Raw genomic sequence first — 22723 nt, forward strand, 5'->3', positions numbered from 1 at the left:
CCGAAGGGTTTTTGAATTGCTGGAAGTTAAGTGGAGTTTTCAAAAGATTCACTAGTTAGCATAATGTAGTTCTACATCTGCTTACACTTCACATAAAATCTGATGAACAGTCATTTTTGTTGGGAAACTTTTACCACACTTCAGATTTAACCATTATTTTTTCACAATGGCATAATATTTATATTTGCATATATAAATACATTCATTTATTATACTGATTTTTTATTTTATTATTATTTTTTTTTTTTTTAGAAAGGAAGAATTTATGTTACTTTTCATTTCAATTTCAGGAAGATTTCTTAATATTCTATTTTCTTCATTCAGGGAACAATTTCCCATGTTTTTCCATAGGACCTTCTTCTCATTTCTTTAAGCAACCCGTATGATTGAAGCATTGCACCTTATCCCCTTCTCCTACAATCTAGAAGTTTCACCCTTCAGAAATGATCATGTACATAATTATTCTTCTCAATTAACATGCTAACAGCATCACAATTGCAACGGTCATTATTTCATGAGTTTCACTGTTAACATCCATCTCAGCCCTTTCCTAAGTCTCAAATTCTCTACATTCTTTTTAAAAGATAAATTTTAAAAAATGTTACATTAAGGAAAGTAAGATCCCACAGAAGTGAGAGTTTCCACAGGTTGGGTGATGATGCTTACAAGCCTTTTATTGGCTGCAGTGCTAAAGCCTGTGAAGGGCCACAGACCAGCAGGTGCTGCAGTCCTAGCTCCTGGCTGCCTGAGAGAGCTGCACCCAGTCATCCCTGCCAGACAGGCAAAGCAGCTCAGCCTCATCCTGCAGCTGAGTGTGCTGATCTGAGGAGATCTCTCCTGCCCTGCCTTGGCTGGGACTGTGCCAGCCTCAGCAGCTGATAGCAGCACTGCTCTCATCTGCAGCCAAGGTCACTCTCAGCTGCACCATGAAATGACTGGAGAAGCCATGTAGCTGTCTTCCAGCTTGATCTGCAGCTCTGTTTTGACAAGGGAGGGTGATTTTACACCACAGCGTGTTCCTGTCAGAAATACTTGCTCACACAGCTAGGATGATACAGAGCAGTGATCTGCTGGGGAAGGACTATGCACCATTCCCTCCTCACAGCAAAGAGGTGCTTTACATCTGTAACTCCTGTGTAGGGGTGTGTACCCCCAAAAGGTGCTGGGTGGTTCCTGCAAAGAAGATGTCATATCCAGCATCTCCTGAAGGAGCCCTGCCTGAGTGGAGATCACAGAGATGCAAACAGCAGAGCATTCTGCACAGGCAGACCCCATGGAGAGAGCAGCTGTTCAGCTGATCACACGTCCCTGAGGACAGCCACCAGGACCAGTCCCCTCTCTTTGCCACAACAGCTCTCCTTGAGACCCACTGGCCTTCAGGACTGCAAGAGCCAGATGCATGCCATGAGCCTGGGCTGGGTGTGGGGACTGCAAACAGCCACATCTAAGATGCTTCTCCTCTCCTTCACTCCTCCAGCAGCACTCAGAGTACAACAGCTTGGGAAGCCTTAACTGGGAGGGCTGCAGGAGGCACTAAGAATCTGGATGGAATTGGGGTGAAAAAGTACAAATGAGGCAGAGCTATCCAGTGTGGACAGAGAACATGAGCCCAGACCTGCAGAGTCCAGGGAAATGAAGGGAAAACATGCTATGAGTCTGGCTGATGGGATGGGGAAATGGGAGGTGTCTGGCCTGTAGAATTAAATAAAAAGAGATGGGGTTTTATGCTACAAAGGAAAGGATTAGATCAGTGTGGAAAGGAACTGCTCTGCTGAATTGTTCAGCCTGCCTCATTCTAGGAATGTTTTTTTCTTAACTTGCCAGAAAGTGTCTCTTGAAGTCTTTTTAAAACTGCATGTTTTCCAGGTGATAATGAGCCTACAGTCACGGAGTTCAGCTATGTTAAACTTCTATCTTTCAAGCCAGCTCAGTGGGTTTTTTTTTGCCTCATAAATGTCAGAAGTGCTGGTCTTTCACTGACACCTGTGGATATAAGGCAGAATTGCACACAGGCTTTTATACTCTGAAAGTCAGGAGTTTCACAAAGTTTCACAAGGAGCTCCCAAACTTTCTGGAAAAGAGTATCTTCCCTCAGTCTTTTGCCTGAGAAGTCAGCAAAAATGTCCATGCTGCAGTGATGTACATGCTAACTTGTGAGATCCAAATTTGTCAGTCTTTCTCTCTTTCCTGGGGGACAATTATCCATGCAAAGTGATTTAGGGATTTTGCCTTCTTCAGCAAAAGCTAGCCATGTGTTTGCTGCACACCTAACCATGTGTTTTACAAGATGAAGAGCAGGGCAAAGCAGAATGCCTTGCAGTTGAAACAGATAGGCACAAAGCATCACTGCCCACCTAGAGGCTGATTTTGCCTGCTGATGGTACTGCCTGATGAGGAGAACATGGGATGGGAAGAGGGACAGTGCCTATTTCACACTCTGCATTGCTACTCCTGTTAAAAGTGTTGCTGAAACAGCAATAACACTGCTAACACCCTATCCTAGACCTCCTTAGCTTAACACAGGCTCACATTTAGCACAGGCTGGAGCATGATTTTAATCATGTACCTTTATGTGCAGGGTAAACTTTTAAATAATTGTTTTGCTGATACAGGTGTGGAAATCCTTAGGCTGACATACAGGATTTCTAAGAAAGTTACTGGCTTGTTGAAGGCAAGCTGCTGCTTGTATGAAAACTTACACATGAAGCTAGCATAAATTGACCTCAAATCAGGATGATTTCAATGCCTAAGATGCATATTTTTGAAGAATATAGTAGGAATTGATTTACAGGCAGCATAATAGAATCATTATAGAAGAGAGAAGGGCAAGGCAAGGCAAGGCAAGGATCATCTCACCATCCTGACACTCCCACAAATGAGGCCAGTGCTTTGCTGGGGTCAAATGAAAAACTGAGTGGGGGCATTCATCACCAACACAGTGCATCACCACTTGGAGTTTACTGTGATATACAGCACATGCTCATTAGGAAACATTTCTTGTTTCCTCATTTTTGTCCTCCGTGATTGTCTTGACTGTCTTGATAAAAAAAAGCTCTTGCAAGATTATTTTTGTCCCTAACACAAAGCTGTGCACTAGCATTAGCTGCAGCTGAAGCCAAACCTAGGAAGAGTGTGGCAATCATTTGACAGTCATTTGTGGTCATGTGGATTAGCTGCAAGGGTACCTTTCCAGTTGTAGAAGTACCCTCTTCCCCAAACTTTTGACCAGATTTGTATTCTTTGCAGGAGCTTTGATTTACAAACCCTTTATTCCAAATGGGTTTTGAAAGAACTGTGGTATGTAGTGGGGCTTCTTCTACTGCTGGAAACCCCAACTTTTCTAAATAATTTTCTCTGTGATGTTTGTGGTGTTTTGGAAATAAGCAGTGCCAGATCTACAGCATTACTGGGCCTAAGACAGAAAGAAAGCCACAGGATTTTTGCATTGCTGTAGGATCTTCTTGAGACCAGTAAAGTTTAAACAAAAATGTTTGGTTAATGGTGGGGCCTTGCTACCATACCAACAGAGAAACATGCACTTTCATGGCTTTCAAGAAATGAGGGTCTCTGGCAAGGAAAGCTTGGGAGAGAGAAAACCTCTGGGTGATAGGACACTCTTTTTGTTTGCAATAGACCTTGCCACATACTGTGGTGGATTTTTGGTATGTTTTGAACCTTTTTCAAGACTTTGAAATAGATACAGACCTCTCTCAGGAATTCTTCCTATTTGGCAGTGTTGGCACCCTTCTCTGTAAGCTGTTCCAGTGTTATATCAGTAACTCCCACTGAATGGCAGTAGCAGGCTGTGCATATAATTCTGGCACAACTGAAATGTCAGGTATTAAATTAAGTGTGCACAATAACACCATTTAAATCTTGCACTGCTCTGAGCTAATCTGGACACCTCCCCAGAACTTTATAAATATATGTTGTATTTACAGTTCTGTGGTTAGACTGAAGTAATCTATTACCACAATGATAATACTCACCCTGTATATTCAATATGATAGAAACAAGTGATGCATGCCATGAGCCTGGTGAAGGCACAGTTAGATCAGAAAGTAACATCTTTCTCCTTAAATAAGGGCTATTACTTGTGGCTTTACAAGCCTGTACCATGGTGACCAGAATTAATCTTATATCTGTGGTTTATATATGATATCTTTGTACAAGGGTGGTGTGGTCCTAGTACATACTTCATACATTTTTTGCCAAAGAGTCCTCTTTCAGAATGAGGAGAATAATCCATATTTAGAGAGGTAGCAAATGCAGTGAAAATAATCCTTGATTAAGGTTTCAAAAGGATGTCAATAGACACAGGAGTCTGTGGTTTATAGCTGAACAAAAAGGCATTTCTCAGTCCTTTTTGTGATCTGTATGCACACAGATGATGAAATTATCTGATGAAAATGTAATGATGCATGCACACAGAATTGATGAAAGCAATAGTTGCATTTTTGTGGTCATTTATGCTTGATGCAGAAAAATATCTCTGTCTTTCCAGACCTTATATATGGGAATCAAAATGAGGGGCCAGAATTTACCACCTCTGGTTATCAAAGAATCATGGAATGGCTTGAGTTAAAAGCAACCTTAAAGATAATCTGTTTCCAATACCCTGCCATAGGCAGGGACACCTTCCACTAAACCAGGTGGCAGACAGCCCCATCTAACTTGGTATGGTTATGCTAAGGAATTTCTATGCAGTTCTCCATTGTTATTACTAGTGCCCTCTTGAACTGTTCAAATTTCTCATTTAGCTTAAATGATACAGTGAGATGGGGTAGCTTATAACTGAGACACCTCTAGTCAGATTGCTACCAGAACACTAAAAATCAAACATGACTTCATGACACCAAATACTTATTCCTCTTTAAGTCTCTGTTGTTATCTGTAAAACATTGCTAGCTGAAGGATGCCAGTGGCATCCTGGCCTGCTCCAGCAATAGTGTGGCCAGCAGGAGCAGGGAGGGATTGTCCCTCTGTACTCAGAATGGGTGAGGGCACACCTCAAATCCTGTGCTCAATTGTGGGCCCCTTACTCCAAGAAGGACATTGAGGTGCTGGGGCATGTCCAGAGAAGGGCTACAGAGTCTGGAACACCAGTCCTATGAGGAGGGCTGAGGGAGCTGGGGGTGTTCAGTCTGGAGAAAAGGAGGCTCAGGGGAACCATATCACTCTCTACAACTGCCTGCTTTATGATGTGGGTGTTGGTGTCTTCTCCCAGGTAACAAGTGACAGGACTAGAAGAAATGGCCTTGATCTGTGCCAGAGAAGGCTTAGATTGGATATTAGGAAAAATTTATACACAGAAATTTTTGTGTCAAGCATTGGAATAGGATGCCTGGGAAGTGGTTGGGTCACTGTGGCTGGAGATATTTAAAAGACATGTAGATGTGGAACATAGGGAAATGATTCAGTGGTGGACCTGGCAGTGCTGGCTTAATGGTTGGACTTGCTGATTCTAAAGGTCTTTTCCAACATAAATGATTCTTCTATTCTAGAGAGATGCACATTTGTAACAGAACTGCCCCATTCAGCATCTCCGAATGGGGAGCCTTACTTGGACTTCAAATAATAAAACAATATGAAGTAATTTATGCATCTGACAAATTCTGAAGAAGGCAAAGGGAACCTTAAACTTAGCTTGTATGGAATCACACTGAAACTGCAGCTCATCACTGCTGGAAGATTCCCAGATGAGCAGTGCTGTCATTTTACAAGTAGCTAGCTTGCATGTTAGAGGTGGTTGGTGCTGCAGAGATGGCTACCAGCAGCATGTAGGCCCATGGAAACTAATACTTAATTTTGAAATATATCTAATAATTGGCCCTTTTAAGCCAATTTGAATGTCTCCTTGTTAGTATGCCTTCATAAATGGCTATCTCAATTTTTTGAATGGTAACTGTAAACTGAATAATTGCTAGAAGATTGAATAGCAGTGTCACTGATGAGTGGTTGATATCATGTGATTAGGAAAATACAGAGTTGCAAGTATTTCTGCTGCTACTAAATTAACTAACAAAACATGTTTTTGGAGCTATTAAAGTTCTTCTGCAAAATGTAATTTTTTCTTTTTTTGTGCTCTTATCTAAAGCGTTGTTAAGGAATGCATTTTTAATGCTGATTGCTCAATAAAGCCTGCATAGAAAATGAACTGAATAGTTTAACAGATAGCTGATTTTTCACCTTGTGCAGGATTTGACTGATGATAAGGAAATCAAAGAAAAAGCACCATAATATGACCCAGTGACTTCAGTCTCCTTAAAGGGCTGACACAGTTAATTACCATGCATATTTCATACAGCTGGACTGTATATGTTCTGACCTAAGCATCTTTGTGTGTAGCTCACTGAAACATCTGCTCTACTGGTTCTAGTTGTCCAGGGGAAATGATAAGGGGATGTTTTTTCCCCTGAATGTCACTGTTGAGAAGACACTAGTTCCATTACAGGACTGAGTGGCACATCTTCAGATCAAAACCTACCCATGCTTCTTGTCATGGCAGCTTTGTAAAGGGAGTGGAGGCTGTGGAGAATGAAGACCAATAGGAATAACCAGAAATAGTATCTTGTGGGCCCGAGAAGAAAAGCTCCTTGATTTTTGCAGAGTAAAACACAACCTACAGCATTTCTGATGATGGGGACTACAACAGGGTCATGGAGGAGAGGGTTTTTAATGAGGGGCTTGAAAGGGGAAAAGGCAGAGGTAGTTGAATAGGAGAGGGGTATTATGGCAGCCATAATAGTTTTAGTAACAGGTATGTGAGTGGCTGAAGATGTAAAAAGGGCAAAGAAGGACAAGCAGAGCCAGAGAGCATGAAGATAGGGGAGGTCTCTGCCCTCAGCTGCAGGCTGAGCTCTGACCACAATGAAATCAAGACGCAAGCTTAAGTCCTGGGTTGTTACAGCTTGAAGATGGTGTTTTTCTTCCTTGCAATCTAGTCTAATGCAGTCATCAAGACACCATTATTTTTTAGAATAAAAGTTCCTCCCACACTTAAAAAAACCCCAAAAGCAAACAGTTCTGCTTGTTGTCTTAACCTGGCCACCCTCTGTGTTCACCAAAAAGCTGACAATGAAGATACTGAGCCCTGCCACCTCCAGCAGTTGCTGATGTGCCTTTGCCAGAGTTTGGGCACATGCCTATGGGGCAGCACACCAAAGCACAAGTGATGCTCATTTCAGTGCATGTCAGAGGAAACTACAGAAGATGCCTTGGGAATCTAGCTGGAACTAGGGAAATGGAAAGGAGGTGTTGGGAGCTACAGCACACTTTGGATTGGAGGACACCAGGGGTCTGTGGGCAAATCCCTGCTCAACACCAAGCATGGGTCTCTCCAGACCTTTCCACAGATGGATATGGGTATTTCACAGCCTCCTCAAGCAACATGCCCTTGTGTTGACTACAGTGCTGGAATAAGCCCCAGTTGGAGGAAAAGCAGAAATCTCAGCTGCTATAGATCTTAGGATCAGATCAATTCCAAGTGCAAACTGAAGTCAAATTCTGACTGGATCTGTAACTTCATTTATTTTTCAGACCAGAATTTAGAATTTGGCCTAATTATTTTCCTTATTTTTCTCAAGATCTCTGCATGGCTTAAGAAAAAAGTATTAACACTGGAGCTTGTCTGTTTGTTACATAAGTAGAAGTGGGTGTTTACACCACAAAACATGAGTGATGTTGGAAAACATTTTTGAAAGATTATAGAATCAGAGAATCGCAGGAACAGGCCAGGTTGGAATGGACCACAGTGGTCATCTGGTCCAACCTTCCTGCTTGAGAAGGGCCTCCCAGGGTGCATGACACAGGATTGTCATGACAGTTTTGGAGTATCCTTGGTGATGGAGATGCCACAGCCTCTCTGGGAAATCAGTTCCTGTGTTTGGTCACTTGCACAATGAAGTCCTTTCTCATGTTCAGGTGGAACGTCCTGTCCATCAGTTTTTTCCTGTTGCTTCTTTTCTATTGCTCAGCACCACTCAGAAGAGCCTGGCTTCATCCTCTTGCCTCCCATCCTTCAGACACTTTTTAGACATTGATGATGTCCCCTCTCAAACATCTCTTCTGAGGCTGAACAGCCTGATTTCCCTGAGGTTTTTCTCCTAAGACAGATGCTCCCATTCTTTAATCATCCTTGTGGTCCTCCACAGGACCTGCTCCAGCAGCTCCATGTCTCTCTTGTCCTGAGGAGCCCAGAACTGGACACAGCACTCCAGGTGAGTCCTCACCAGGGCTGAAGGGTGGGACAGGATCAATCCCTCAACCTGCTGTGGTTACCTACAATGCTGTCTGTGCTGCACTGCTCTGTGGTGGGCTCCATTAGCACCCATCTGTGCTTTAAAAAATAGCTCAAGTAAAAGAAAGGGCTACAGAAGACATGAGATGAAATAATCCCCATTTTGAAAAGCCTGCTGTTACCTAATTTTACCAGTCATGTGCAAAATAAAGCACAGATGTATGCTATTGTCATTCCAAGAAATTATTTCCTTTGCAAAGAATAATATGGTTAATTATTGAGGGGTGTGAGGGTGGGGAGCCCCTGATGTAAGTGCAGCAGGAGCACATGGCTGCTCCTCCTGCCTCCCAGGGGTGTGTAGGCACAGGAAGCCTGGCCCCATGCAGCCAGGACAAGGATCCTTGCACCCAGTGATTCTCAATGCATTCACCCACTTCCATGGTCAGCAAATGGTACAGACTATGCAAACAGAAGGAAATGGATCAGAGTTTCCCAAAAGCAGTTTAGTCAGCTTTTTAATCTCCTTTTAGAAAGGATGACCACTGGTAATTCTAGTGGGTAATTTTTTGATGTTTTTATTATTTTAGGAAATTACAGTGGAAATATCTAAAAAAGCAGGAGCCATCTAATCACCCTGGCATTTATAACACAGGAAGCAGTGTGAACAGCTGATGTAGAGATGACTCCTCTGTCCTAAGTTAAACAGGGAAGAGGCCTGTGTTCATAACCCAATGTTAAATTTACAGGATTTCTTTTGAGAGGAGTGCTGATGATGGGTCTGAATGCAAGTTTGAGGACTTTTTGTATTTTCTTATGTGCCTAGTAACACAGCTACCTATTTATGAATCTCTTGTTTAAGGTCTGACAGCTTGCTTGTTATACTGGAAAGGCAGTCCTTTCTCCAAAAGGCTTAAAAAGCAAGTGCTCAGATTTTTTTGCCAACATCTTCCTAACGTGAGGCAAACAAAAGGAGGACTAAATCTGGGTAGAAAATGCACAAACTGTTCTTAAAACTCCACACCACGGAAGACTCCTGCTTTTCCATCTGCAACCACAGCTCCTTGGCCTGGCAGTCTCACAGGGTGGCCCTGTCCCTAGAGAAACTCTGTTTCCTGGGTTTGGCTGAGCTAGAAGCAGCAAAAATAATTGTGGTTTGTGCTCTGCTTGTTTTGCTGCTCCTGATGTGGGACCAGAATAGGAGTAGTGGTTATTGAGGAAAATAGTTGATGTTTAAAATCCATCTTCCTGACAGTCAGCTGTAATTAGAAGTTGGCTTGAAAATGACAATTTAGGTGAATGAAAATGTGTTTCCTCTTAGTAAACACTCTGCAAGAGGCCAGGAGGGGTATAATACATCTAAATTTGGCTCTTCTGGGAGGTGAACCAAGTTCACCAGGGGGTAAAAGTCCTGAAAAGGGGATCCCCTCTAGAGGTGAGGATCTAGCTGCTGTTTCCAGGTACCTAGTGAGAGTTATAGAGGACATGGAGACAGAGCCTTTTCCAAGATATAAACATAAAAGGGCACAGTTTGCACCAAGGGAAATTCTGATCATGTACTAGGAAAGGGTTCCTCATTTTGACAGTCTTTACACTGAAACAGGCTGTTGAGGGATGTTTTGGGGGTCTCTGTCCTTGGAGATACACAAAATCTTTTTGGGTGGGGCCATGGTAAATCCCATGCAATTTTGGTGTCAAGTCTGTTTCAAGTGGGGATTTGGATCAGAAACCGCCAGACTTTTCTTCTAATCTATGAAACTAATGAATATATTGATGAGGTGAATTGATAAGTTAGGACTAATTATCCTATAAGATTTTTAGACTCCCAGAGACTATCTTACTCTTCAAGGCTAGAAAGAAATCAGTCAGTTAATATAGAACACGGGAAAGCATACTTGATCAGACTCCTCTCAGGCAAAGGCTTACCAGAGAAGCCTGTTTTGTCTCTAGCATGCTCTCCCCTTATGCATTACTTACCTCAAGCTCTTGTAAATAAAGCAGTATAATAATGTAAATAAAGTGTATTTGTGAGGTAATGACTATGACTGTGGATATGTTTAATGGAGCACAATGTAGCATGGTATAGATAATTATCTCTCCTAAACAAATGTAAGTGGGCTCTGTATTAATGATTTGTGGTGAATATACCATTTCATTACATCAGTTTTTAGTACATAACCTCGACAAGCTGAGCAAGAAAGGGAGAAATTGAACTTCTATTATTGTCTTTTATGAGTGAACTCCTTGCTGATGTGCTCCTGTGCCACCTCCAAAAATACCTGTGATATTTGAGTGAAATAATCCTTTTGCAATGGGGCTTTCAGTGGCACTGCAGTGTCTCATTGCAGTGCTGAACTCTTAGGATCATTTTCCATTTGGATTTCATTATTTGTGTCCAGCAAAGCTGTCATCACAGGGTGCATTTCTGTAATCATAGAATCATAATGGAATGGAATCTTTAAAAATTACCTAGTCCAACCCCCTGCTATGACCAGAGACACCTCTCTGGGCAACCTGTGCCAGCATTTTACCACCCTAACTGTAAATATTCCTTACATTTCATCCACATTGAGCCTTTTTCATTTTTAAATCATGATCCCTTGTCCTGTCACAACAGACCCTGCTAAAAAGTTTGAGTTCATCTTTCATTCAGCTCCCCTGTAAGTACTGAAATGCCATAAAGTCTCCCCATATGTATGTATTGGACCCTCTTAGAGTTGAGAATTGCTATTCCTTTTCCCTTTGGTCCATGGTAAATCTGCAGGAGTATGACCCAAGCCTGGCAACTCTCTCCATGTTGATGTTTCTCACCTGAGCAGGGTGAGCAGGACCTGTCCTCAAGCTGTGGGACAGCTCTGCCAGCCACTGTAGCATGAGATGGGTAAGAAAAGAAGGAGGGAAAGGTGTTTTCCTGGCCTGTTTCTTTCAGGGACACTTCATGTGGGCACGGGGTGATGAAGTGTGTCCCTACAGAGCAGTGGTGAGGCTGGGAAAGCCAGTGCAGCTGCCTGACAGATGGTGTGTCCTGCTAGGCAGAGGCAGCAATGCAAACAGGGGGTCAGGCTAAGTGCATTGACTTAAAATCTTAACTCCAACATTTAATTAACACTTCCAAAGTTTCCTTGATCCTTATGAGACTCTTCCCTTTCTGCTGAGAATCAGCCAGTATTGTTGTTGGGCAGATGCCAGATTTCTTGGCTTTAAGTTTGTAAGTCTGAACCACACTAGCTGTTTCCCAAGCTTTATATCTTGATCTCTGATAACATATTCACTTCTCAGATAGAAATAGCAAGTCTTTACAGAACTCCTCAGATTTTTTCCATCCAAGTGTGTGACTGTGCACATACCCTGCAGCCAATCTGCTTGAAACTCTCATCCAAGAATTGCACCAAGGTTTGAAATCACTGCTTGTAATCATTTTTTTTTTTAATGAAAATATAAAATATACATATCATGGGATATTAAATAATTCATCTATGGCTGGTTTCTGGGAAGGAAGGCTTTCAGCTCCAGCAAGCATGACAAACATGAAAAAAGATATAAAGTATGTAGAATAAAGGGATCCCAAACCAGCACAGAGCAGTGAGGTTTTAGAAAGGCTTGGAGTGAATGCCATTATACATCTCCCTAATGAAAACAACACCTAGGTCTTGCTAGAAAAGCCTACAGGGCAGAAGGTGCTTGAAGGGGCTGCCCCAATGGTTTAATTGTACATCTAATCTGAGCCAATGTAATGCAGTCTTACACACCAGGGAGATAAAATACTTGCTTAGAGAGCCTTAAAAAATACTCTTAAAGGTAAATTCCTGTGTATTCTGTATTGCTACATTGGCATATTCTGTATGCTGAACATGACATAGTACATTTGAATATTTTCATTGCCTCCTCTGACTTTTTGGGGGAGACAATATTTGTTCAAGTATGATTTGGAAAAGACAAATGTCTGAAGGAACAAATGAGGAAATGCAGATTTCTTTGTGAAGCCTTAATTGATTATATAAATTTAATTTGTTATTAGTCTTCTCATTCTTGCTCTGTTTTTTAACACAGGCACTGAAATCCTACAAATGGTGCAACTACAAATGGTAGCACCTGGCCTTGGTCCAGCTTGGTCAAGACACTTACTCTAATTATTTTAGATGTATAGTCACCAGAGGGAGGTGGACAGTTCATAAGTAGTGACCAGAAAAAGTCTTTTCTGGGTTAATGCGTTTCTATGTAGACCTTTTCAGGTGATGTCTGTTGTGGGGTTATTTGAAAAATATCATTAAAAATCTATACAAACAAACAAAACCAACCATTTCCTAGCTATGAACATGCCTTACTGAGGCAGCCATACCTCAGCCAGCAACACCCTCTCAATAAAATGATGCATCAACAGAGGGCATGATTCCCACAAAAATCACCCTCACTCTTTATTTAAATGAGCCCATGCAAAGCTTAGCTGCTAATGCTCTGAGCCTTTGGGTCTTAAAGAGAAAAGCATCTGCTGCTGCTGCTCCCCCACACGGGTATCCAGGTGGTTTTGGTGGGCATTCTGCTCTTCACAAGGCATTGTGCAAGTATTAGCATAAGTGGCCATTACCCAGGCTAATTTCCCACAAGCTGTTGAGGTGATAGGTCTCCAGTTTTTTAAATTGGTTGTTGGAACCTGACACCAAAAATCCTTTTAAATGTAGCCTATTGAATCTACACAGCCAAGTCTTGGTTTTTTCTGGTGGCTGCTGTGTCTATATTCCTTGTGGAAGCATCGACAAAGCATTGCTTTTATAAATTTCAGCCCGAGTCAGCATGTTCCTGAATTTCAGACAGATCCTTCTACTTCAATAGTTATTTGATAATAGTCAGGGTTCATGGTTTGCTCTTATAATCCTTGTGGTTATCTCTCCCTGCAGCACATCTTACCATCTGCTTTAGCACTGCTGCCTGGGGCATTGAAATTCCTTTTTGCTCTCTCTTTCTAAAAATTGTGTAATCTCCTTCATTTCTCTAGTCCAGGAGGAGAAATTAGCTGATTTCAGAAGAAGAATACAATTTTTCCAGCCTTAGCTTGCAGCAGAGCATCTTCAGCCTTGGTGGCACATGGAAGAACACCCCCAGTCCAGTATGCACCATGTTGCTGGGGGACTCAGCTTTGGGTTTGGGCTCTTTGATTTAGTTCCATCTCCCACGGATGTAAAACTGCAGTTTCACTGTGGGCACACCAAGAAGCAGCTGAGTGTCATTTGGCTGTTACTGGGCTTGAGGCAGGCAGGGACCCAGAGGTGGGAAGGAAGGGGAGGGGTTTTTTTTCTTTTTTACTCAGGGTTGGTGAGAGATGCAGGCACAGCAGTCCTGCTACCTGTGTTTTGGAGAAGCTAGAGAGTGGTGTTTGGGGTGATGTTTCTCTGGAGTGACGGAACTGTGAGAGATGTTACAGCAAGTGTAACACTGCAGCTCTGACAAGGAGCTTTATAAGGAAACCACAGCAGCAGAGTCCTTTTTCAGGGATGCAGCTGTTCTGCATGTGGGCAGTGGCAAGGCGTGGCAGTCTGGCAAGCTCTGAAGAGCTGTTATCCAAAGAGACTCGGCTGGGTGGGAGGGACAGGAGCCCAGCTGTGGCTTTCAGCAATTGCTGCTGGCTTGGGTATCTGGCTATGGCCACTGGAAGTACAGAATGGAGGCTGGAGGGAGCTGTGTGTCACCCCAGTGTGGCATGGAGAAGCTCTGAGATGAGACTCATTCTGAAACATTATGTCAAAAAATAATGGAACAATCTCATAAATGCTTTCCCTGCATTCTTGGTTTTATTTTTCTCTTTTTGGATAGAGTAGAGTGTTTCTCTCGTCTTTGAGTTCATTACCCAAAACTCAAAGGAAAAAATAATAACTAAAATAAAGTTATAAAAGCAGACGTGTGCACAGTGTTGCAGATTGCTCTGTACATGGTTGAGAAATGTGTCTCACAGTCCTGACTTGGGTACTGCTGAAAGAAATGTCCTAAAAGATATTGTTTAGACATTGAAGCCCTTAGTGTTTGCAGCCTTGCACTAACTTCCCCATTCACCGTTTACACTAGAGCTCTCCTTGAACAGGCAGCTGTGATGGAGAATGTCACCCTGGGATCCATTTAATGTCCTCCTGAGAGCCTTTGGAAGGCAGATTCTTAGCTGATATAGGTCAGCATGACTTGCAGGAGCTGACATTTTGAGATTCTCCACCGAGACTAATTAGATAGTGCATAGGAGTAAGTTCACATTTTCTGCTGCATGGGGTGAGGTCTGTGCTGTTTTTCATTAAAGAAATCAGTGGAAGAAGCTTATGGCTGGGAATAGGCTGGTCTACTCCAGACACCCTCCCAGTTTGTGTGGAAACCCTTTTGGCTTCCTCAGGGTCCTCAGAAATTCATCAATGCAATCAAAAATATTTCCTCTCTGGCCCCTTGAAGAGGGGCTATAGGCTCAGAGTTTTTTTAACCAATCTGTAAGAGGAAAGGTAAACCACACATCTGCACTGTTTGTCCCTCCTGCTTCACTAAGGTGGCCAGGTAAGGGGAAGGTTAAATCTCTCTCATTACCTGGAAGCTGTCTGAAATCAGGAAAGAACTGAAGTCACCAGCTTGGGAATTTCACAAGGTAGCTCTCAGGTTGACCAAAGCCAGGCTCAAATGAATCCTGACTTTTAAAAAGCTTTTAGAGAGTGAAATCTTGGGCTGGCAGGAACAAGGCTTTATAAAAATCAAGCACTAATAGAGTTATCTATTTTAAGCTTGTTGCGCATATAGGAGGAAAGAATGATACAGTAGCATTTGAGATATTGATGTGTTTGTAGCTGTTTTTACTTTTACTGCTGTAACAGCTGGTGATGGATGATGCCATTCTAATGAAGAATATTCTTCCACAGAAAAGTAGTGATTTTCTTCAGTGTTTATTGTCCTTTGGGTTTTGAGTTACTTGTGGTTTACTCTGTGTTGCATATTGTATTATTTTCCAGTTTTATTGCCATTTTGCTGAGTCACAGCTTGGTTTTCAATTTCCAGGGGATGCAGGAGCTGGTAGCTGCTGTGTGGGAATATTCACTGCAGTGCTGGGCAGTATTGTAGCTCAAAATACAAGGACACCACAAAAACCAGAACAAAAACAAAAACAAAAACAAAAACAAAAACAAACAAAAAATCCCAGCTTGTTCTTGGCTGTAGATGTTGGATTTAGCTACAGTGATCTTCTTGTTCCTGGATTGTAGGGAAAAACAACAGAGGAGAAAAGTCCTCAGCATCAAGAGCCCTCTACCTCTTGTTTCAGAAGTATATTTTATCTGTAAAATTCAATTTTCATTTAGATGTAATAGATACCTCTGAGGAAAAGAATTTATTGTGTGCTTCTGCCAGGAAAAGAGCAGCTTTTCCAAAATACCAAATTCCAAAATACCTAAAGGAAAGGAAGGCCTGGATTTCTGCTTTAACTTTAGGGAAAGCAAATGAGACAACTGCTACATCAGCTGTGGTCCTTGCTAAGCTGTTTGCTGATAAGTGAGGGCAGATGTTTGAATGTCATAATTAAATATCTCTCTCAAATATCATGACATCCATGTCTTTTCTTTGAGTGAAGAAGTCTGCAGAAACACAGTCATTGCAGACTTGCTGACTCAAGCCCTCCATGTTCCAGGGTCAAAAGAGAGTTGCTAAATACAACATTGACTAAGCTAAATACAATTCTGACTATTCAAAGACATCCCCCTTAGGGACTTGTTCTTAAAATTCAGTCTGGGATAATACATGACTGACTGTGGCTGTGATTGTGAGAATCAGTGCTGGCCCACTGGAAGCAATCTCCTAAAGGATGGGAGGAAACAGCCTGTCATAATAAGACTTGCATAGGAAAATGTTCCCTTGTCTCTAAAACTCACAAATTAATGCATTATGTCTCATAGCAACAAGCAGTTTCCTCCCTTGTGTTCTGTCCAGAAGATGTGTAGAACAGTGCCCACCTCTTCCTCTGGCAAGTGCAGTTTTGCCTTTGGAAAGATCACAGTTAAAGGAAAAATTGTTTCAACACGCAAGGAGTAAAGTTAGCAGAGGGTACAGTTTTACTGATTCTTCCTGTGGGAGGAAAACATAGGTGCCAGCTGAGCACTGGCAAGGTGCTCAAAGCCCACAAACCAGATCCACAGCTGTAGATAAAAGCCTATTGAGCTCTCTTTCAGGTAAACACAGGGCAATATTTTTTACCAGTTCCAGTTACTGGAAACCAGTCCTTGCCCAGTCTGTACAGCAGTGCAGCATTTTCCATTGCAGAGCAAGGTGTTTAGGAGGAAAGTGGGAACATGCCATCTGCTGCAGAGAAGATCTGTACAGACAATGAGATATTCCAAGACAAGAGTTTGCAAACATCCCAGCAACTCCAGGCCTTGCAGCAGGTGTACTAGGAGAGGAGAAGTGGGAAGCATCCACATCTGAGGTGGATGGAGCTGTTGGTGGAGCCTGTGTGGCTGCAGTGGCTGTGGGGAGGAAAGGCCATGTACCCCAGCCACAGAAAAGGGGTAAAGCCTGATGCTGCTAGGGGGAAAAGGTCATCACAGCCTGGCCCCTTTACAATGGAGAGGGAATTTCACTTTCCTACCGTGGACTGATTGAATTCAGACTGTCCTGGGTGTTGGGTACAGAAGGTGACTGAGGAACAGGGAAGAGGACAGTCTGTAATGTTGAGTGCATGCATTTTATATCTTCTAATGTGAATTCTTAATTCTTCCTTGCTGCCTGTTCTAAAATCCATTTTTACCAAATTATAATTTCTGCTCTTCAAAAATGGAAGTTCAATAATTGTAATTTCCATATTACTATTTAAAATGGTACTTTGATGGATACAAATGGTGCAAAGGTCTTGAAAGATGCACACACAAACAAATTGTGTTTCTCACAATATTATGGATACAATATTATGGATACAAACAAGTGCTACCAAACCTCATGGCAAACTTGAGACATTGAAAGGCCAGCATCTGTTCCTACAAAATAAAAAATAGGATAGCATAAAGCACGATTAACCTATTTTGATTGCTAGCTCTGTTCATAAAATGCAATCAGGCCTGATACTGGATATATGATGGAATGAAGTCACTTTCCCATTCTCTACCTGACGGGAAGATGTTTGCTCTCAGACAAATACTGTCTTAACTCTAGAACAAATCAATGTGCTGAAGCAACTTTTGGGCCCCAACTTCTTCAAGGAATACATTGTATGTGTATGTTAATGCATGTAAAATCAGATTTTTCTAATTGATCTGGTATTCAGAAGTAAAATATAATAGCTGATAGACATGCTTAGCCTTTCAGCAGCAGGTTGAAGCCATAACTGTCTTGTGAGAGGATGCTTTGGTATTCAGGCATGTTCACATTTGACAAAATGAATTTTTTATCACTCCGAAACACTTTTGGCAGATGAAAAAAAGTAATTCAGAGTATGTTACAGTCTTGAGGATTAAATTATGACTATCTATGGTGTATTTTGCTGCATAGTTTATCATCTAAACGGAACAATTATCTAGAAGTAAATTTCACCCAGTAAATTTCCATTAATCTCTAAATAGATAGCATTTCTCATGCTGTGTTCCAAAATCATCTGCAACACATAATCTGTTGTCAAGATTCAAGCTGTTTGGCCTAGCACACTCTTTACAGATAAAAAAGTTCATAATGCAGAACTTTTGTCTCCAAAAAACCCCAAAGCAGCAGTCAAAAACCTACCAGCTCCTGGGATTATTTATTTTCAATTCTGTAATAAAAACCAGATAGGCATAAATTTGGTTATTTTTAGGGTTTCAGTCAAACTGTGCCCATATAGATAACTATGCACACCTGAGATGAGATCCCAGTTTTATCCTCTGCTAAAAGAGGAAGTACTATATTGAGGGTATGAATATAAATAGCATTATAATCCAGACTTTCTGCTTGAGTCACTTTGCCATCATCTTCTGCATTTTCACATTTCTTAGCAAGAACCCATTCACAAGCTTTGCTAGAAGCTAGGCTGGAATGTCTTTTATCATCTGCTCCATTTTCATGGTGCCTTATGGTTGAGAAGTTTCCATTAAGCCCTATGGCAGTTATTGTTATCTTCACAGACCTGTGCAGAATCACTTCTCTACACCTTCTAGGTATAGAATGTCTTCTTTAAAGGGGCTGGTTTGAGCTGCTGTGACAGATTACTGACTGTCACACTCAAGATCTACGCTCAGATTAATTTGATCACTTGAAAATACATAAAGAGAACTCATGTTTAACATTAGGTCTTTCTCACTTCCTCTGTTCTCTACACTAAGCATACCAGATTGGCTTGATGCAAGCAGTAAGTAAATCAGAATAAATGTATGGGATATAACAAGCCTGAGATGCCAAAAGGTGGAATTACAGAGGTTAGTTCTCTGCGATTTCTTTTAGGCAGGCAGGAGCTATTTGGGAAATACTTTTCAGATATTGGGGTGCTGTGTTTTTGGGTTTTGGTTTGGGTAGTTTGTTTTTTGTGGTGGTTTTTGTTTGTTCAGTTTGTTGGTTGGTTTTGGTTTTGTTTGGTTGGTTTTTTTTTTTTGTTTTGTTTTTAGATAGCAGGTACTTCCCTACAAAAGAGAAAAAGACCAAAAGGACAAAAGCATGTCCTCAGCTACTAAACCTCACCAGAGACCTCCACACAAACTACAAATCCATGCCCTCTGCTCCAGATTTGCCCTTACAGCCCAGCAGTATGACAGTGTAGCAGGTCAGTGATGCAGTGCAGGGAGCCTCTGGGGCTCCAGCCTTCCCTTGCTCTCTGGCTGCTGCACTGGGCAAATATTTGCACTGACTCTGGGAAAGTCTCTCTGGAAGAGTGTGAGCCTGCTGGAGGCAGCTGGCTGCAGCAGTGGTCACATTCCCACTCCTTCCTGGCAGCCTTCTCTCTGAGTCATTTCCACTGAGGTGGAGATTTCCCCAGCATTTCCCTAGCGCCCACAGTGACCAGCCCTCATGTCTTGTCCTCTGCATACCTCTCCAATAGGAGCATTACAGGTGCAACAGCAGAGGTACAATGCCTCAGTAGTCAAAATCTCAAATAGCAGTTTTCATTTCAGATGTGTTATTTACCTCTGCTCTAAGGCTCAGTTTCTTTATAGTGAAGACTTTCCAGCCTAAGAAATTAATCAAAGAAATAAAAGACAGTGATCTAAGACATGGGGTGACTCATCTGCCAATTGAAGCTCAGCTCTAAATACTTCAGGCCAAGAAAAATATGAACTGAGAGAAGTTTTATATTTTGCTTGTAGCACTAATGTCTTCAAATAGACTTTTTTGGTGGTTTTTAAATTTTAAATTTTAAACCATTTTAATTTTAATTTAATTTTAAAATTCAAAACCAGCTAGATTTAGCATGTCGTAAAATAAGTAAGCAAAAATATTTCATTATAATTATGCCTGTACAAAAATAACGTGCTGCAGAAGTTAAGAAGTATTCTAAATATTTTACATCTGTAAGAATATTAATTAATTCTTTGTATGGTAGAAATATTGAATGAATCACTAAGAAATGTTTATGAAGGAAGGCTTTATACAGAGGCTTTGTAGACAGAACCATATATTCAGTTCAAGCATTTCTGTGCGATCAGATACATTAAGAATGGCAATCTGTTTTTTTTAAACTAATCTGATAATTAGCTTTTTTTGCCAGTAGGGTTGCTAGTTTTAAATTCTTAAATATTGAAGAAAGTGTGATTATGTTAAGGCACATTTTCATGCATGGACAAGGCAAGCATCTTGTAGCAGCTACATTGCCAGTACCAGGGGTTGCCACTTGATTACCTGGGGAAGATCCTGAAGCAACTTCAGTTGAAATGGATGTTTCAATGTTGATTAATGTCTTAAAAGTAGAGACCTTGTTAGGGATCTTCATGCTGGGATGGACAAGGTTTTGGGACAAAGAAGGGGAATTTATTGTTTGAGTATATATTTACTAATATGAGCATGTTAAATATATCTAAATGTCTAAAAGTCAGTGTCTTTAAGCAGAATCTAAGATGGTTTTGCATTCTTTTTTATTATACCTGTTTGGAATGGGAGCTTGAAAATTGTGATAGTGGATGAGTTTCTGATCAAAATCAGTATTCAGAAATGAATGAAGCAGCTTTGAGACACACATGAAAAGGTTCTGATATGGGCAATCATAAATTAACCTTTCCAGAAAAGGATTTTTTATAATCCTATTTAATGGGAAGCTGGTGTGTGCCATGAATAATAAAAGCTTATAACATTGCCAAAACTCATGGCTTTTTTAATTAAATGTTTTACCGTAATGATAGGTTTTATCTTCCACAATGTAGTTCAGTTATTGTGATAACTGGATTCTGTGAAGCCCTTTCCCTTAATGGTGGAGAAGTATGTAGCTCCTGGATAATGCCTTTTCCCAGTAATTTTCAGTGCAGTTCTAAAGAAGGTCATTATAATTAAAATATTCTCTTTTTTAAACTTAAGCTGCATAATGAGTCTTATGAGATAAACTGCTTAAGAAATGGTTTCACAATTTAAAGTATGTCATTCTTTATGTATGCATAGGAGGGAAGAAGCAGAAAATCTACCCTGCTTTTTTTCCAGCCTTCGTTTGATTCTTTGTTATTATCCATCACTTGTTTCCAGTTATTTTTTCTCAAGATTTCCACTTGGACCTTATATAAAACATAAATAATGAAATTACTGCCAGAAGTATTGGAGTCCATGTATTATCAGGAGGTTTGGGTCTCTCTTGTGAACGATCCCACTCTATATTTGGCTCTCTGATAATATGAGCTCAGGTGAATATTGGCAGCATTTCACTGTTTCTCAGTCTTGGGACACCAAGACTCCCTACAGCTCCCATCTGTGGGTCTGGCAAGTATCCCCCGAGCTGAGCATCTGTGCTTTGGGCTTTCCTGCTTTTTGGCAATGAGGAGCAGAAGTGTGTGCTATCCCTCCTTTCTGTGACTGTCTGGTAAGCTTTGTGTGCCTGCACAGGGAATCAGGTGGACAACAAACAGTGTTACACTGGGAGCACCATCCTTCTCCAGCTCCAGCTGTCCCACTGGCTCATCCAGTGGAGGTCCCCAAGGTGGGGGGCAGTGATAGCCAGGCTGTGGGGCCTGAGATGAGCTGCTGTGGCTTCTGATTACTGGTTCTGAGCAGCACTTCTTGGCTCTGAAAATGGAGGTTCTGCTCCGCGCTGCAGATGTGCAAGGATTATGTCAGTAATTTGAAACAGTGTTGGGAACTGCTTTTGAAATTATTAAATGGATAAATTTGCTACAACAATCTGAGTCTAACCCTTGCCATGACCAAAGCAGTGATTTGGGCTCATTAGCTGGATGAAACACAGCAAAACAATTTTGAACAGCAGTTGTTACAAACTGTGAGTTATTTCTGAATAGCATGCATTTTAGATGAGTCCTGGATTTCTTGTCAACAGCATTAAAGAAAGGTGGTATTTGTAACCCATATAGCTGTATGATATATGTGTTTTCAGACTGAAGGTGCTCCCTCCCATATTTTTCTTCCTCCTTTTCCTGCTGGTATGATAAAACCTTAGAAGCAGGTGCCAAACAATTATACATTCCCATCAAACATAGCTTTGTACTTCTCAATTCTTCTGTCTTACTGAGCCAGTGTTTAGGTATCTTCCTTGCCCTCATGGAACACTGAAGTACCAGAAAGTACAAACTCTTACCTTACATTTTTGAGTACATTTCTAACCTTCAGGTGCTGCTGTACTTGCACAGGTCCCTGGCAGTACCCCAGCGATGAGCAGCAGGAGAGAGGAGTTTTGCATTGCTCACACTGGGGAGGCAGCAGCTCCTGCACCCTGGCACAGACTGGCCCATCCCTGGACCTTTAGGGCAGGGCCAGCCCCTGGATGCTACTGGGGACATGAGCCATGAGCAGCAAGGGTACTGGGCCCTGCCTCTCTCCTGCTGAAGTCACCATGCCTGATCATGCAGTGATGGGTGTGTGTTCTCTACACTTCTTTGTCAGAGGAGTGCAAGTTTGTGCACTAAAATAGCAGCAGTGAGAGTATGAGACTGTTTTCCCACTAACAAAACTGCTGAATTAGGCAAACTGTGAACAAAAGGAGCAGTGCTGCAGAGAGAAATCTGCAAAATCCATGTTCTACCCCAATGGTGATCAGATGTTTAACTTGTATAATGTTTCACTCTCCAGACAAGATTGTTCCAGCGCCATAATTCTGATTCAATGTCTGGCATCTAATGCTTTATTAATTTTTAATTTTCTTTATTCACTTAAATGTAAATACCCAACTAGCACTAGAGACAAATAGAAAATTCTTTCTGTTGCCTCACACATTTCATTAACCTTCCCTCTGCCACTTCTTCCTTTAAAGAATTTCCTTCTGAGGCTTCACTGTCATGTCAGGAAACTATGTTTTTCCCTTTTATGGAGACAGGGGCATATTTAAAACATGATGCTCCTGAAGTGTGAGTGCTCAGGCATGTCCAGCCAAGA

This window comes from Oenanthe melanoleuca, chromosome Z, assembly GCF_029582105.1.
Source record: "Oenanthe melanoleuca isolate GR-GAL-2019-014 chromosome Z, OMel1.0, whole genome shotgun sequence".
NCBI lineage: Eukaryota > Metazoa > Chordata > Aves > Passeriformes > Muscicapidae > Oenanthe > Oenanthe melanoleuca.